This window comes from Emys orbicularis, chromosome 19 (assembly GCF_028017835.1).
Source record: "Emys orbicularis isolate rEmyOrb1 chromosome 19, rEmyOrb1.hap1, whole genome shotgun sequence".
In the NCBI taxonomy this organism is placed as follows: Eukaryota; Metazoa; Chordata; order Testudines; family Emydidae; genus Emys; species Emys orbicularis.
This window is the reverse complement of record NC_088701.1, coordinates 11288861-11302845: the sequence shown is the minus strand read 5'-3', so window position 1 is coordinate 11302845 and position 13985 is coordinate 11288861. Positions and strand designations below refer to the sequence as shown.

The 13985-nt window shown below is 50.7% G+C and overlaps 1 protein-coding gene and 1 pseudogene across 1 annotated transcript in view; both read right to left on the bottom strand.

Annotated features, from left to right (window-relative positions):
* Nucleotides 1-1409, bottom strand: part of LOC135891558 (syntaxin-binding protein 2-like) — a 44607-nt gene extending 43198 nt beyond the window's left edge. The window contains exon 1 of the mRNA XM_065419122.1: nt 1383-1409. The gene's annotated coding sequence lies outside the window, so the exon portion shown is untranslated. The remainder of the gene's footprint in view (nt 1-1382) is intronic.
* The window catches only part of LOC135891988 (adhesion G protein-coupled receptor E2-like), a 1091233-nt pseudogene that overhangs the window by 735216 nt on the left and 342032 nt on the right, over nt 1-13985 (bottom strand).

Here is a 13985-nt window from a genome sequence, read left to right as displayed (position 1 = left end):
AACAACAACCAGCACTTGTAAAGTGCCCTGCATGTCGAATACGCTATACAGACTGAAGCAGCAGGGGATTAAATCTCCACCACCACCCGAAAGGGTAATTGTCACCTCCTCTTCAGCGATGGGGAAATTGGCACAGAGTTTAGTGGCTGCCTGTGTGTGGCCTTGAGCAATGCAAAACTCAGAGCCTACGGCTCGCTTGCCTAATCTCTTGGCCTGGTGCGACTGAGACTTTAATAATAATTATAAACGTAGCTATATTTCTTTATGAACTATGTAAAATGCAGCCACTTCTCGGGCTCAGCACAACGACCTCCACACAGAACACCAGGACAAAACCTCACAAAGCGCAGCAGGACATTTAACATTCACACAGAGCAGACAGGATTGAGGCAGCTGCAAGAGAAGAAGGATGGCCCAGGGATGAGGATTTGAGAGTGCGAGCTTTGGATCTGAGACACCATGGATTCAATTCTCTGCTCTGCCACAGACTCCCTGTGTGACCCTGGGCAAGTTGCTGAGTCTCTCTGTGCCTCAACTGCCCCTCTGCACAAAGGGGATAATAGCCAGGGGATGGCTAATACACTAAAGAGTGTGAGATGCCCAGATACCACAGCAATGGGGGCCAACCATCAATCTAAGACACAGAGGCCTGGACCAAAGAACCCAACAGTGCACAGAAGCAGATTTCAGTCCCTGGATCCTGCCTAGCTATTGCTGAGATCCCTCCAGCTCAGCAGCTTGACCTGTCACTGGGACAGGCCAGAGAGTTTAAGAAGCTGACTTAAAGCGAGCTCTGAAGCAGGAAGTGCCTCTCCAGGAGCGAGGACGCAAAGCCTGGGCACTGCTCAAGGATCTGTGGCAACTCGGCTTTGCGCTGGGGCAGCTTTCACCCAATACTTGGCTGGGTGTCATTGGGGGGCTCCCGATCATCCTTTGGGGTGCAGAGGTGGGGGAAACCACAAACAGCCCTCACACACAGGGCATCAGGCAGCATTGGCCACTAGGGAGTCCTGCCCCCCCCCCCCCTCTGTCAGAGGCTGAGCAGCCAGGCTGGGTGACGGGGCAGAGATGCAGCCGGGGTGCCAGGGAAATGTGAGGGCAGGAGTCACCCCGATAGAAAGAGCCACCGCCCCCCCCCCCGCCAAGGTGCAGCTCCTATCGGAGGGGGCGGCCCTTGGCGGTGGGGCAGACACCCTCCTCCTCCTCCCCCTCCCGGTGTGTGACAGGCAGGCGGGGGTGGGGAGCTCTCTGCTCCGACTGACTCCTGGAGCGCCCCACCCTGCCCTCCCAGGGCCCCCCAACTGGGCCCTGGCCCCCCCCAGACCCACACCCGACCGGACCCTGCTCCCGACCGGGCTCAGACCCCCCGGCCCCGCACTCACTCTCGCCCACCACCGCCTTCAGCCCGGACGGGGCCATCTCTGCCTCCTGCTGTCCCGGGGCCGCTGCCGCTTCCGGGTCTGAGCGCGGGGCGGGGGCAAGGAACTCGCCCCGCCCATCGAGTGTGACGTCACGCTCCCTCTGAGCCCCTCCCGCCGAGCCTGGGGCCACGCCCCCTCGAGCCCTGTGGATGGAAGTGGGACTCAGCTGTGCGCGGGGCGGGGCTGGAGTCAGGACTCCTGGGTTCTACCCCTGCTCTGCTCCTGCCCTTGTGTGTGCCCTGGCCTCTCCTTGCCGTGCTCTGGGGAGTGTCTGTGACGCTGGGCGACGGCCCCTAGTGACACTGATGGAGGGGCCCAGTCCTCCCTAGTGACACTGATGGAGGGGCCCAGCCCCCCCAGTGACTGATTTTACTATAAAGCAGTTGGGGTGCTGGCAGGTCTGTGTCTGCGAGGCTGGTGATGGCTGAACGCTGCAGCCCCCCACTTCTGGCGCTGCGGGGGTCGGGCCTGGGTACCAATGGGCAGGCACCTGGTGATGGGGCCATGCAAGTCTCCACTGAACCCCCACCCAGTCATGCAGGAGGCGGGGGCCTCGGGCAGGGTTAAAGCGAGGACTGGGTTGGGGTAGTGGGGCCTCAGCCCACTCCGGTCAGGCCCCCCACTGAAATGCAAGTCCCACCTCCAACCAGTGCCCCCCCTCAGCAGTGTCCCTTGCCCCCCACCTCTACCAACCCCCCCCCCAGTCAGGCCTCTTGCCCACCTCCAACCAGTCTTCTCCCTTCAGCTGGCCCCCTTGCCCCACACCTCCACCCAGCCTCCCCACTCCCTCAGCTGGGCCCCTGGCGCCTACCTCCAGCCACCCTCCCCTCACACCCTCGCTGGGCCCCTTGCCCCCTTCCCGGGCCCCTCACCCACACAACTCTAACCAGCAGACCCTAACCAGGTCTCTTGCCCCCCCCCCTTTCCAGCCAACCCCCACTGCCACCGCCAGGCCCCTCATCCCCAACTCCAACTAGCTCCCTACACCCGGGCTGCTCACCCTCCAACTCCAGCCCCCAAGCCAGGGCCCTTGCTCCCCTCACTCTGATCAGAGCTCTGTGGATTGTGGTCACATCCACTCCCATCAACCTTTCCTGGTGCTGTGATTTCTGGAGTGGGGGCTCAGGGCCCGGCAGGTGCATGGCCCGGCCTACAGAAAGACACACTGGGTGCGACCTCCCGTAATGAAGCTCCAGGCGCCTGGGCCATCATTTCTAATCTGAGAAAATCCCAGGAGCATTGAAACTGTCAATCATTTCAAACAGAACTTCGCCAGCCAGGCCCCTCCAGCCAACCCAGCCCTTCCCCGGGGGGGGGGGGGGGGGCGGCTCATCCTCACCCTTCCCTCCCTTCCCAATAGCCTGGTGAACAGCTGCAACGGGCACTAGCAATGCACTGCCCAGTGCCTTGCTGGGCATCACGGTTGCTGGGAGCTGGCAGCTATATGGCAGCAGCTGATGCAACTCTACGGGGGCTGGGGCCAGGGCCGGCTCCAGCTTTTTTGCCGCCCTAGGCAGCGAAGCGGGGGAAAAAAAAAAAAGATAAAGCCGATCGGTGGCACTTCGGCAGCAGCTCAATCGCGCCGCTTCATCCTTCGGCGGCAATTTGGTGGCGCTCCCTCTCTTCCTCTTCAGCGGCACTTTGGCAGCAGCTCAAAGAGGAAGAGAGGGACTGAGGGACCCGCCGCCGAATTGCCGCTGAAGGCCCAGACGTGCCACCCCTTTCCATTGGCCGCCTCAAGCACCTGCTTCCTTCGCTGGTGCCTGGAGCAGGCCCTGGCTGGGGCACATCCTACATGGACCTCTACCCTGGGCTGGCCCAAAGCTGCTCTGGCTTGGTGCATGTGTCCCCCTAGTGGGCAATTTAAGATAACAACCTGCTACTGATTTCCAGCCAAGGGATCTCCTCCTTTAGCTCAAGAGAGAGGCCTGGGTCTCTGGTGCTGAAGGGCCTATGTTTGATCCACAGTCGTTAGACTTGCCCCTTGCTGCTGCTCATTGGCAGCAGGAGAGGGGATGCTGCCGGAGCTAAGGTCGCTCCCAGCCCCATTAACTTCTGGTCACATCTCCCTGCAGGCATCCAATCCCGGTGGCCAGAGTCCGCAGCTCACCATGGGGCTGGCTGTCCAGCTGCTCTAAGCGAGCTCTGCCTGAGTAAGGGCCTTCATCAGCCCTGGATATCACAGCACGGACTGTATGTCTAAGTCCCACTGAGCTACCTCCAGCCACCAGAGGGCACCCAATGGCTACAGAATTTCTCCATTAAGGCCCCATGAGCCAAGCAAAGCTGCACACTGCAAAGTATCTCTGTCCAATTGCACGTCACATCACTATTATGCACACAACGTACAGGGGTGTGAGTCTGGACTCCTGGGTTCTATCACCAGCTTCAGGAAAGGAGTGGGTCTAATGGTTAGAGAAGGGGGCTGGATGTCAGGACTCCTGAGTTCTATCCGGAGCTGTGGGAGCAGGGGGAGGTCTAGTGGGTTAGAGATGTGGCTCTCAACCTTTCCAGGCTACTGTACCCCTTTCAGGAGTCCGATTTATCTTGCGTACCCCAAGTTTCATCTCATTTAAAAACTACTTACATACAAAATCAGACATAAAAATACAAAAGTGTCCCAGCACAGTATTACTGACAATTGCTTTCTCTCATTTTTATCATATAATTATAAAATAAATCAATTGGAATCAGGGCCGCCGACAGCTGGTTCGGGCCCCGTGAAAATATTTTTTTGGGCCCCCCAGCAAGGGCTGAGAGGGGGGAAAGCCGGGGAAGCCGGGCCCCCTTCCAGACCGCCAGGCCCTGGTAATTTGTATCGGCTTCCCCCCCCCCCCCCCCTCGTCGGCCCTGATTGGAATATAAGTACTGTACTTACATTTCAATGTATGGTATATAGAGCAGTATAAACAAGTCATTGTCTGTATGAAATTTTAGTTTGTACTGACTTCGCTAATGCTTTTTACGTAGCCTGTTGATGTACCCCCTGGAAGACCTCTGCATACCCCCAGGGGCACACGTAGCCCTGGTTGAGAACCACTGGGTTAGAGAAACGGGGGGGTCTAGGAATCAGGACTCCTGGGTTCAATCCTGACTGCAAGCGGAGTGAGGGCTAATGGTTAGAGCAGAGAGCTGGTGGTTAGGATTCCTGGGTTCTAGTCCAGGCTATGCAATTGATTTATTCTGTGACATAGTTCATTCTGCCTTGTCTGCTTGCGACATGTGGAGCGCAGAGACCTGCCCCAGCCCTTCCCTTCTGGCTGGGTGGTGCAGTGATTAATGGCCGTAGAGCCTGGGCTCCAAGATCCTGGAGCAAAGCGTTCCGGAGAAGGAATTTGTTCCCCATGCTTGACTAGCTCCCTGCCCCATCCCTCCTCCATCAATCAGAACAAATCCCTCCTGGCAGAGCTGTTGTCTGACCCAATCTATTGTGTCCTGGCTGCTGTTCAGCTCAGGTTAACAGCATGTTCTGTTTCTGTAAACTCCCCCAGAGCTTTCGAATGGAAGTGAGAGTCTTCTTCACACCCTGCTCTAAACTGTGAGTAGTGTGGCTCTGTGGCTGTTCAACAGCTGCTGCATTCCTACACCCTCCCCTCCCCCCCCCAGAGGTGGCATCATTTCAGTGTTGGGTGAGTGAACCCTGTGTAGTGTTGTTGAACGCTGTTGCACATCAGCTGTGCTCCATCCAGAGATGTCTGCATTTCAGTGCTGGGTGAGTGATCCCTGAATAGTGTTGCTCTGTTACTACACTGCTGCTGTGCTCCACCCCAGAGGTATGTGCATTTCAGTGCTGGGCAAGCAATACCTGTGCAGTGTTGCTGTATGTTGTTATGCAGCTACTGCGCTCCACCCCAGAAGTGGCTGCAATTCAGTGCAGGGTGAATGAAAGTCCATGTCTCATTTTGCAAAGCATGGGTTCTCCAAGCAAGGGTGCTGTCTGTGCCATGTTCCTCCTCAATAGACTCCGGATTCTTAGGATCAGCGGAGCTACTTTTTGAGCAGTGGTGGAACGAGGAGGCCACTGGGTCATTTGGTGGTTCCACCTTCAGTTATACCTATTGGCTTGAAAAGGCACCACACGTATATCTAATGGCTGCTGATGGGGGCGGTTGCCCCACAGCCCGCTATTAGCTCTGCCACTGATTCTTATTAAATGTTCATTGCGCTGCTTCCACCAGCCACTTTGATTTAGTTTTGTTTTACAGACCCATAAGAACATAAGAACATAAGAAAGGCCGTACTGGGTCAGACCAAAGGTCCATCTAGCCCAGTATCTGTCTACCGACAGTGGCCAATGCCAGGTGCCCCAGAGGGAGTGAACCTAACAGGCAATGATCAAGTGATCTCTCTCCTGCCATCCATCTCCATCCTCTGACGAACAGAGGCTAGGGACACCATTCTTACCCATCCTGGCTAATAGCCATTTATGGACTTAGCCACCATGAATTTATCCAGTCCCCTTTTAAACATTGTTATAGTCCTAGCCTTCACAACCTCCTCAGGTAAGGAGTTCCACAAGTTGACTGTGCACTGCGTGAAGAAGAACTTCCTTTTATTTGTTTTAAACCTGCTGCCTATTAATTTCATTTGGTGACCCCTAGTTCTTGTATTATGGGAATAAGTAAATAACTTTTCCTTATCCACTTTCTCAACATCACTCATGATTTTATATACCTCTATCATGTCCCCCCTTAGCCTTCTCTTTTCCAAACTGAAGAGTCCTAGCCTCTTTAATCTTTCCTCATATGGGACCCTCTCTAAACCCTTAATCATTTTAGTTGCTCTTTTCTGAACCTTTTCTAGTGCTAGAATATCTTTTTTGAGGTGAGGAGACCACATCTGTACACAGTATTCGAGATGTGGGCGTACCATGGATTTATATAAGGGCAATAATATATTCTCAGTCTTATTCTCTATCCCCTTTTTAATGATTCCTAACATCCTGTTTGCTTTTTTGACCGCCTCTGCACACTGCGTGGACATCTTTAGAGAACTATCCACGATGACGCCAAGATCTTTTTCCTGACTCGTTGTAGCTAAATTAGCCCCCATCATGTTGTATGTATAGTTGGGGTTATTTTTTCCAATGTGCATTACTTTACATTTATGCACATTAAATTTCATTTGCCATTTTGCTGCCCAATCACTTAGTTTTGTGAGATCTTTTTGAAGTTCTTCACAATCTGCTTTGGTCTTAACTATCTTGAGTAGTTTAGTATCATCTGCAAACTTTGCCACCTCACTGTTTACCCCTTTCTCCAGATCATTTATGAATAAATTGAATAGGATTGGTCCTAGGACTGACCCTTGGGGAACACCACTAGTTACCCCTCTCCATTCTGAGAATTTACCATTAATTCCTACCCTTTGTTCCCTGTCCTTTAACCAGTTCTCAATCCATGAAAGGACCTTCCCTTTTATCCCATGACAGCTTAATTTACGTAAGAGCCTTTGGTGAGGGACCTTGTCAAAGGCTTTCTGGAAATCTAAGTACACTATGTCCACCGGATCCCCCTTGTCCACATGTTTGTTGACCCCTTCAAAGAACTCTAATAGATTAGTGAGACACGATTTCCCTTTACAGAAACCATGTTGACTATTGCTCAAGAGCTTATGTTTTTCTATGTGTCTGACAATTTTGTTCTTTACTATTGTTTCAACTAATTTGCCCGGTACCGACGTTAGACTTACCGGTCTGTAATTGCCGGGATCACCCCTAGAGCCCTTTTTAAATATTGGCGTTACATTAGCTAACTTCCAGTCATTGGGTACCGAAGCCGATTTAAAGGACAGGTTATAAACCTTAGTTAATAGTTCCGCAACTTCACATTTGAGTTCTTTCAGAACTCTTGGGTGAATGCCATCTGGTCCCGGTGACTTGTTAATGTTGAGTTTATCAATTAATTCCAAAACCTCCTCTAGTGATACTTCAATCTGTGACAGTTCCTCAGATTTGTCACCTACAAAAGCCAGCTCACCCAAGCAAAATGCAATCAACCACCTCATGCTGGCCTGGCTAGAAGCAGATCCGTGTAATTGAACAGACTCATCCAATTACTGAGCCTTCCCAGAGCCATGTGCTGCCCTCAGGATACATCAAACCTAGAGGACCTGCTAGGCTCCCAGTAGATTCAGCCTAGAGCCAAACACAGGCCAGGCAAGGTGGCCTCGCCCATGGAGTTCAGGTCCAGGGATTCAGTAGGGAGTAAATGGCCAGCACTGGATGCTTCAGGTTTTGGTGCCCAGCCAGAGACGGCTGGGGGCTGATTTTCAATTACACACCCGCAGCTGGCCTGGGCCAGCTGACTCCAGCTCCCGGGGCTCGGGCTAAGGGGCTGTTTAACTGCGGTGTAGCCTTTGGGGCTCAGACTGGAGCTGCGAGGTGGGAGGGTCCCAGAGCTCGGGCTCCAGCCCAAGCCAGAATGTCTACACTGCAAGTAAACAGCTGCTCAGCTCCAGCCCCGTGAGCCGGAGTCAGCTGGCCCGGGCCAGCTGTGGGCATGTAACTGCAGTGTAGACACACCCTAAGTGCCCACGAGCCCCGCTGGGAGCTGCGGGTGTTTAGTACCTCTGAAATCCAGGCCCCAGGTGTCTCAACATGGGCACCCAAAGTTAGGGGCCATTTGAAATCTTCTTGCCAGTGTCCCTATGGTCATGAGGAGGCATGGGGATATGCTGTCCTCTGCTGTCCCCTGCTGGCTACAGTCAGAATAGCTCAGACTCTGGGCTTTATCCCCCACTGACGCTCGTGAAATCAAGTGGCGGATGGGAAAGCCTACGAGGCCCCAGACTTCGGGGGTGGGGTTCCACCCCAGCATCCATATCACAAACCCACTGTTGCCTCAGGCTGTATCTGGGCCCCTTGGTGACAGCCCCCGCAGAGCAGCAAGGGGCTGAATGGGCCACAGGGGCTGAGCGCACCTTTTCCCCTAGAGGCAGGGCTGCTGGACAGTTTGTATCGTGGGGGTGCTGAGAGCCTGTAGCAGGGTGGACTCACCCCTGCGGCACCTCCTGCTGGTCGTCCATGGGAATTAGCTCTGCCAGCCTTGGAGCGCCCTCTGCAGGCCGGTGATCCACCTCACCACATGGCTGCCAGTGGGTGCAGAGCACCCGCTAATTTTCCCCCGTGGGTGCTCCAGCCCTGGAGCAGCCACAGAGTCGGCGCCTATGGACGAGGGTAGCTCACATCCACAAAAAAGCAGTTTGGAAACTCAAGATGATGGAAACTTACTTCTAGATGAAGGCAGCTCACAGCATCAGACTGATATGGAAGTGGAGAAAATTTATTCACCTTCAGAGACACATGCAGAAATTGAAGTAAATGAAGCAGAAGGAAGAGAGGATGAGGAAGTTACAAACAAGTTACAGTATGGGGACCCAGCTTCATGGCCCAGATGTGATGAGAGTGTGCGGCAAATTCTTGTGGAACATGGACCCAAACAAGTTCATGAATTTCCCTTCCCTAAGGATGGAAATAAAAGAAAATTCTCTGCTCAGCATTACAAGAGGAAACTCATTATGGGGAAGAAATTCATCGAAACTGGTTACAATATTCTGTGTCGAAGGACTTTGTGTTTTGCTTTTGCTGCAAGTTGTTTAGAAATCAAGCAATTGGTACATCACTTACAGAAAATGGTTCAAAGTACTGGAAAACCATATCTTCAATTCTCTCTTCACATGAAAGAAGTACAGAACATTTGGAATGCTTTCAGAATTGGAAAGAACTTGAATTATGATTGAAAAAAGGGAAAACTATCAAAGAAAATTTTACGTGTGATCAAGGAAAAAGAATATTGGCAACAAATATTAGAGCATCAGATTGCTTTAATGAGAGTTCTCGGTGGGCAAAATTTAGCATTCTGCAGCCACGGTATAAATGAAAAAAACATTCCAGGTAATGGAAACTTTTTAAAATTTGTTGAATACCTAGCTTTGTTTGATCCAGTCATGAAGGAGCATTTATGTAAAATAACTGATCATGAAACACAGATTCATTACTTAGGAAAAAATACGCAGAATGAACTGATTCAAATCCTAGCAAATGCCATTAAAGAGAAACTTGTAGAAGCTGCCCATTCTGCAAAATACTTTTCAATAATACTGGACTGTACACCAGATGTGAGTCACGTTGAACAAATGACGATGATCATTCGTTTTGTGGATATGGAAAAGTCTGCAGATGAAGATAATGTTGAAGTGCTCATAAAGGAACATTTTTTGGGTTTCATACCACTGAAGGAGACAACTGGAGCATTTATGACTGAAATTATTCTACAAGAGCTTGAAACAATGACATTTTCTGTTTAAAACGCACTTGGCCAAGGCTATGATAATGGGAGTAATATTAAGGGTAAAGACAATGGTGTGCAAAGGAGAATGATGGAAATCAATCCTAGGGCCTTATTCGTTCCTTGCAGTGAGCACTCTCTGAATTTGGTTGGCAGTGATGCTGCTAGATGCTGTTTGGAGGCAAGCAGTTTCTTTGACCTGGTGCAATGTGTTTATGTGTTTTTCTCAGGCTCAACATGCCGTTGGGAGATTCTGACTCGCCATGTGAATTCTCTAACTGTGAAACCACTTAGTCAGACAAGATGGGAGAGTCGCATTGATGCTTTGAAGCCTCTTTGATGTCCTGATTGAAATTTCTGATGATACTACCTTTACTGGATCATCTGGCAATACGGCACGTTCAGATGCAGAAGCTCTTGCAAATGGCCGTTCCAAGTTCAAATTTGTGACTTCACTCATTTTGTGGTATATCCTTTTCGAGATTAACCTCACTAGTAAGCAGCTTCAGGAAAAGAACTTGAACATACTTTCTGCTATTCAAAAACTGCTGCAAACTAAAAATATTCTGGAGGAATTCAGAAGTGCTGAAGGGTTCGAAAGAACACTGGTAGATTCTCTCAAGCTTGCTGAAGAAATAGACTTTCCGACAGAATTTGAACCAGAGCCAGTTCGTATTCGGCAAAAGAGACAGCAGTTTTTGTATGAAGGATGAGACACACCCATTCAGAACCCAAACAAAGGTTCAAAGTGAATTTCTACTTCGCAGTCCTTGATACTGCTATTCACTCGGTTGACGAAAGATTTCAACATATGCAGCAGCTAGAGTCAATATTTGGCTTTCTATATGATATCCACAGCTTGCAAAAGAAAACAGCAAAACAGATAAGAGAATTTTGTATAAAACTGGAGTTGGCATTGACTCATGAAAATTCAAAAGACATTGATGCTACAGATTTGTGTAGTGAGGTTCAGGCTTTTTCAAGACGACTTAAGAAACATTCCACTCCTGAAGAAATTCTGAAGTTTGTTTGTGAAAATAAACTCACAGACAGTTTTCCAAACATTTTTATAGCTCTACGCATTCTTTTAACATAGCTAGTGGGGAACGTAGTTTCTCAAAGTTAAAATGGATAAAAACATATCTGCGTTCAACAATGGTGCAAGAGAGACTTGTTGGACTTGCCACAATGTCAACAGAGCATGAAATAGCTGGAAAACTGGATCTAAAAGAACTAGTGACTGAATTTTCCAAACTTAAAGCAAGAAAAGTCATGTTTGAGGAGCACAGAGTGTTTTTTTATTCAGAGTGTTTTGTAAATACAGGTTAAAGTTCATTGAAGATGTCGGAGAAAAACTGAGTTCTCACTTTTTGTTTGGGTACAGCAAGTCAGAAGCTTTATTAACTCTCACAATTGTGCAGAGGGAGAGAGCCAAGCAGGTCTCTCTCACTGATACCTAATTACAACAAGCATTTATACCTTTCATTACAGAAAATAATGAGGGACAGCTGCATTTTGTTATACATAAGCCATCTTGATATCTTATTTCTTAATTGTTTTGACTCTTGCCAACATACAATATTTCCTATACCTTATCTACACAAGGTCTTCTACACCTTATCTATACAAGGTCACAATAACTTCTCACACAGTACTTTCTCACCCGCCTCACACAATCCTCGCTTCTACAAATCTCGCGTTAGCCTGACTCTTGCTAACAAACTGTCATGCATTGCAGTTCTTTTCTGACAGTTCTTTTTCTGCTTTCTTTCTATATTGGATGTGGTGGAAATGGCAGTTAAAGCAGTATAGTGTAATGGATTATTTTGGATTTGTAATAATAAAAATTATAATTAACATTTTTCATGCATTTTTATTTGAAATCGGACTGAAATATCATCCAGCTGTCATATACAAATCTATTCTGAAAATTTTGTGTCTCTATTTTATCTGATCTCAGAAACATTGGTTAGACAGATGGACGGACGGACAAACTGAATAATTAAGCCTCTGTTTTAAAAAAATGCTTAAAAAACATTAAAAGGAAAAAAGGGGCAAAATGTTTCCCAGTTTACCAAAAACCTCAGCCTAGATCTGCCCTTGGGGTTTGGGGCGCCGATTGCATGGTTCTCCTAGGATGCCAGTTGCTGGCAGCTAGTCTAGGGCCACCCCTGCCTCCAGCTGCAGGGCTTCAGCCTCCTGCCCCTGGTTCCAGCTGGGTGGCAGCAGGCGCTGGCTCCCAGCTCCAGTCCCGGGCTCTGACCACGCAGTGACAGGCGCTGGCCACAGGCACCGACCCCCAGCCTCAGCCGCAAGGCAGCGGGCTCCAAGCATGGGGCTTTGGGCGCCAACCCCTTGCTCTGGCCACAGGGCAGCAGGTGCTGACCCCCAGCTCCGGCCACGGAGCTTCAGTCAGCCTCTGGCCCCCAGTTCTGGCCGTGCGGTGGCAGGCACTGGCCCTGGGCTCCAGCCACGCAGCCCCAGCCCCTGGTACTGATCTCCTGCCCCAGCTGCACGGCAGCAGACGCCAACCCATGGCTCTGTTCCCAGGATACGGCCACGTAATAGTAGGAGCTGGCTCCGGATGCTGACCCGTGGTCCTGGCTGTATAGCAGCGAGTGCTAGCTCCAGCCACGCAGAGGCAGGTGCTGACTCCTGGCTCCAGCCACACAGTCCTGGGCTCCAGCATCCAGCTCCGGGCTCTGGCCGTCAGCAGCAGGCACTGGCCCCAGGCGCTGACCCACAGCTCCGGCTTCATGGCAGTTCCTGTCCCCAGCTCCAGGTTCTGGCTGTGGGTACTGAGAACCCCCGGTCCTGGCCGCATGGCAGCAGACACAAGGCTCTGGCCATGAGACAGTGGGGCTCATCACCCACCCCCATCGCCCCTGGCCCTTGCTGCCTCCCACAGCCCCACATCCATCCCCCCACATTGCCCCAGGCCCCCGCTGCCTTCCACAGTCCTATATCCAACCCCCCCCCCCCCCCCACACACACACACGGACACTGCTGCCTTCCTCACCTCACATCCATTCCCCACATTGCCCCGGCCCTGGGCCCCACATCCATTCCACCATTGCCTCTGGCCCCTGCTGCCTTCCCTTTGGCCCCCCACATCCAGAGCTCAATGGGTCCTGCGGCTTGCTGGGAAAAGTGATATTAACAAACATGCAAGTATCACATTTCACAGCAGACTTACTAGCTATCTATGAAAAGTGATACTTGTATGTTTGTTAATATCATATATCACTTTTCATAGCCTCCCAGGTAGCTACTAAGTGTGCTGTGATATTAACAAATATACAAATATCACTTTTCACTTAAGCCCTAGATTGGTGGGGGGAGGGGAGGGAGAATTATTTTTGTTATTGAGTCTGCCAAAAACCCTACAAATATAAATTACACTGATTTGGATGTGAATCTGTGCACATTTAATTGTTTTTCCCAAAGTTAATTAAGTATTTTAGGGAAAAGTGTCAGAGCGGCCACCAGTGAGAGTTGGTGGCCACACTCTGAGGCCACCAAAACATTTATTGTGACAACCCCTCTAGGGCAATAACAAAGCAGCAAACACAGCACCAGCCCTGTGTGCTCAACCCAGTCGAACCCCCTCCCCGCCCAAAGTACACAGGGCACCGCAATAAGCCCTGTGGTCTAAAATGTAGAGGAGAGGGGCTCTCTGCCGCCATCTAGTGGTGAACTGGCAGAAGAGGCAGAATGAGCCAGACCTTATTTGCATGTTTGTTGCCCACTGGGACCATTTTGGCCATTTGGTTTAACATTCATTGACGTTGTGAGTGCAGGGCTGATGAAAGGTGGGTCTATTTGTTGTACGACAAAACTGCAGCAGAAGTGCCACCAGCAAACCCTGAGTGAGAAGTCGCCATAACCAGAGCCTTCGTCTTGCATGGCTGAGTAGAGCATGGGCACAAACCAGCCAAGTTCATTTTAAGGTGGGGGGGAGAGTGTGGTGACATGGATTCTGTGCACGGGTATTTTATCTGCTAATGGGCCCCCATCCCTGGTAGCTCTTTGCTGAAACTGCTGAGTGCACTGACCGCGCTGAGTGTCTCTGATCAGGGCCCCTTTCCCCGGTGCCACTAGCACTATAATTGCTATAGTTGGCTCAGTAAGGGACCCTGGGCAGTGGAGCTGGTGTACAAAGATGGCATTGTGGAGATGGTGTTGTGGTTAGAGGCAACGCCCCCTGCCAGCACCAGCGTAGCTGAAATCACTATTGCTGGGCCACCTTTGAGTCTCTGGACTAGATCAGGCAGCT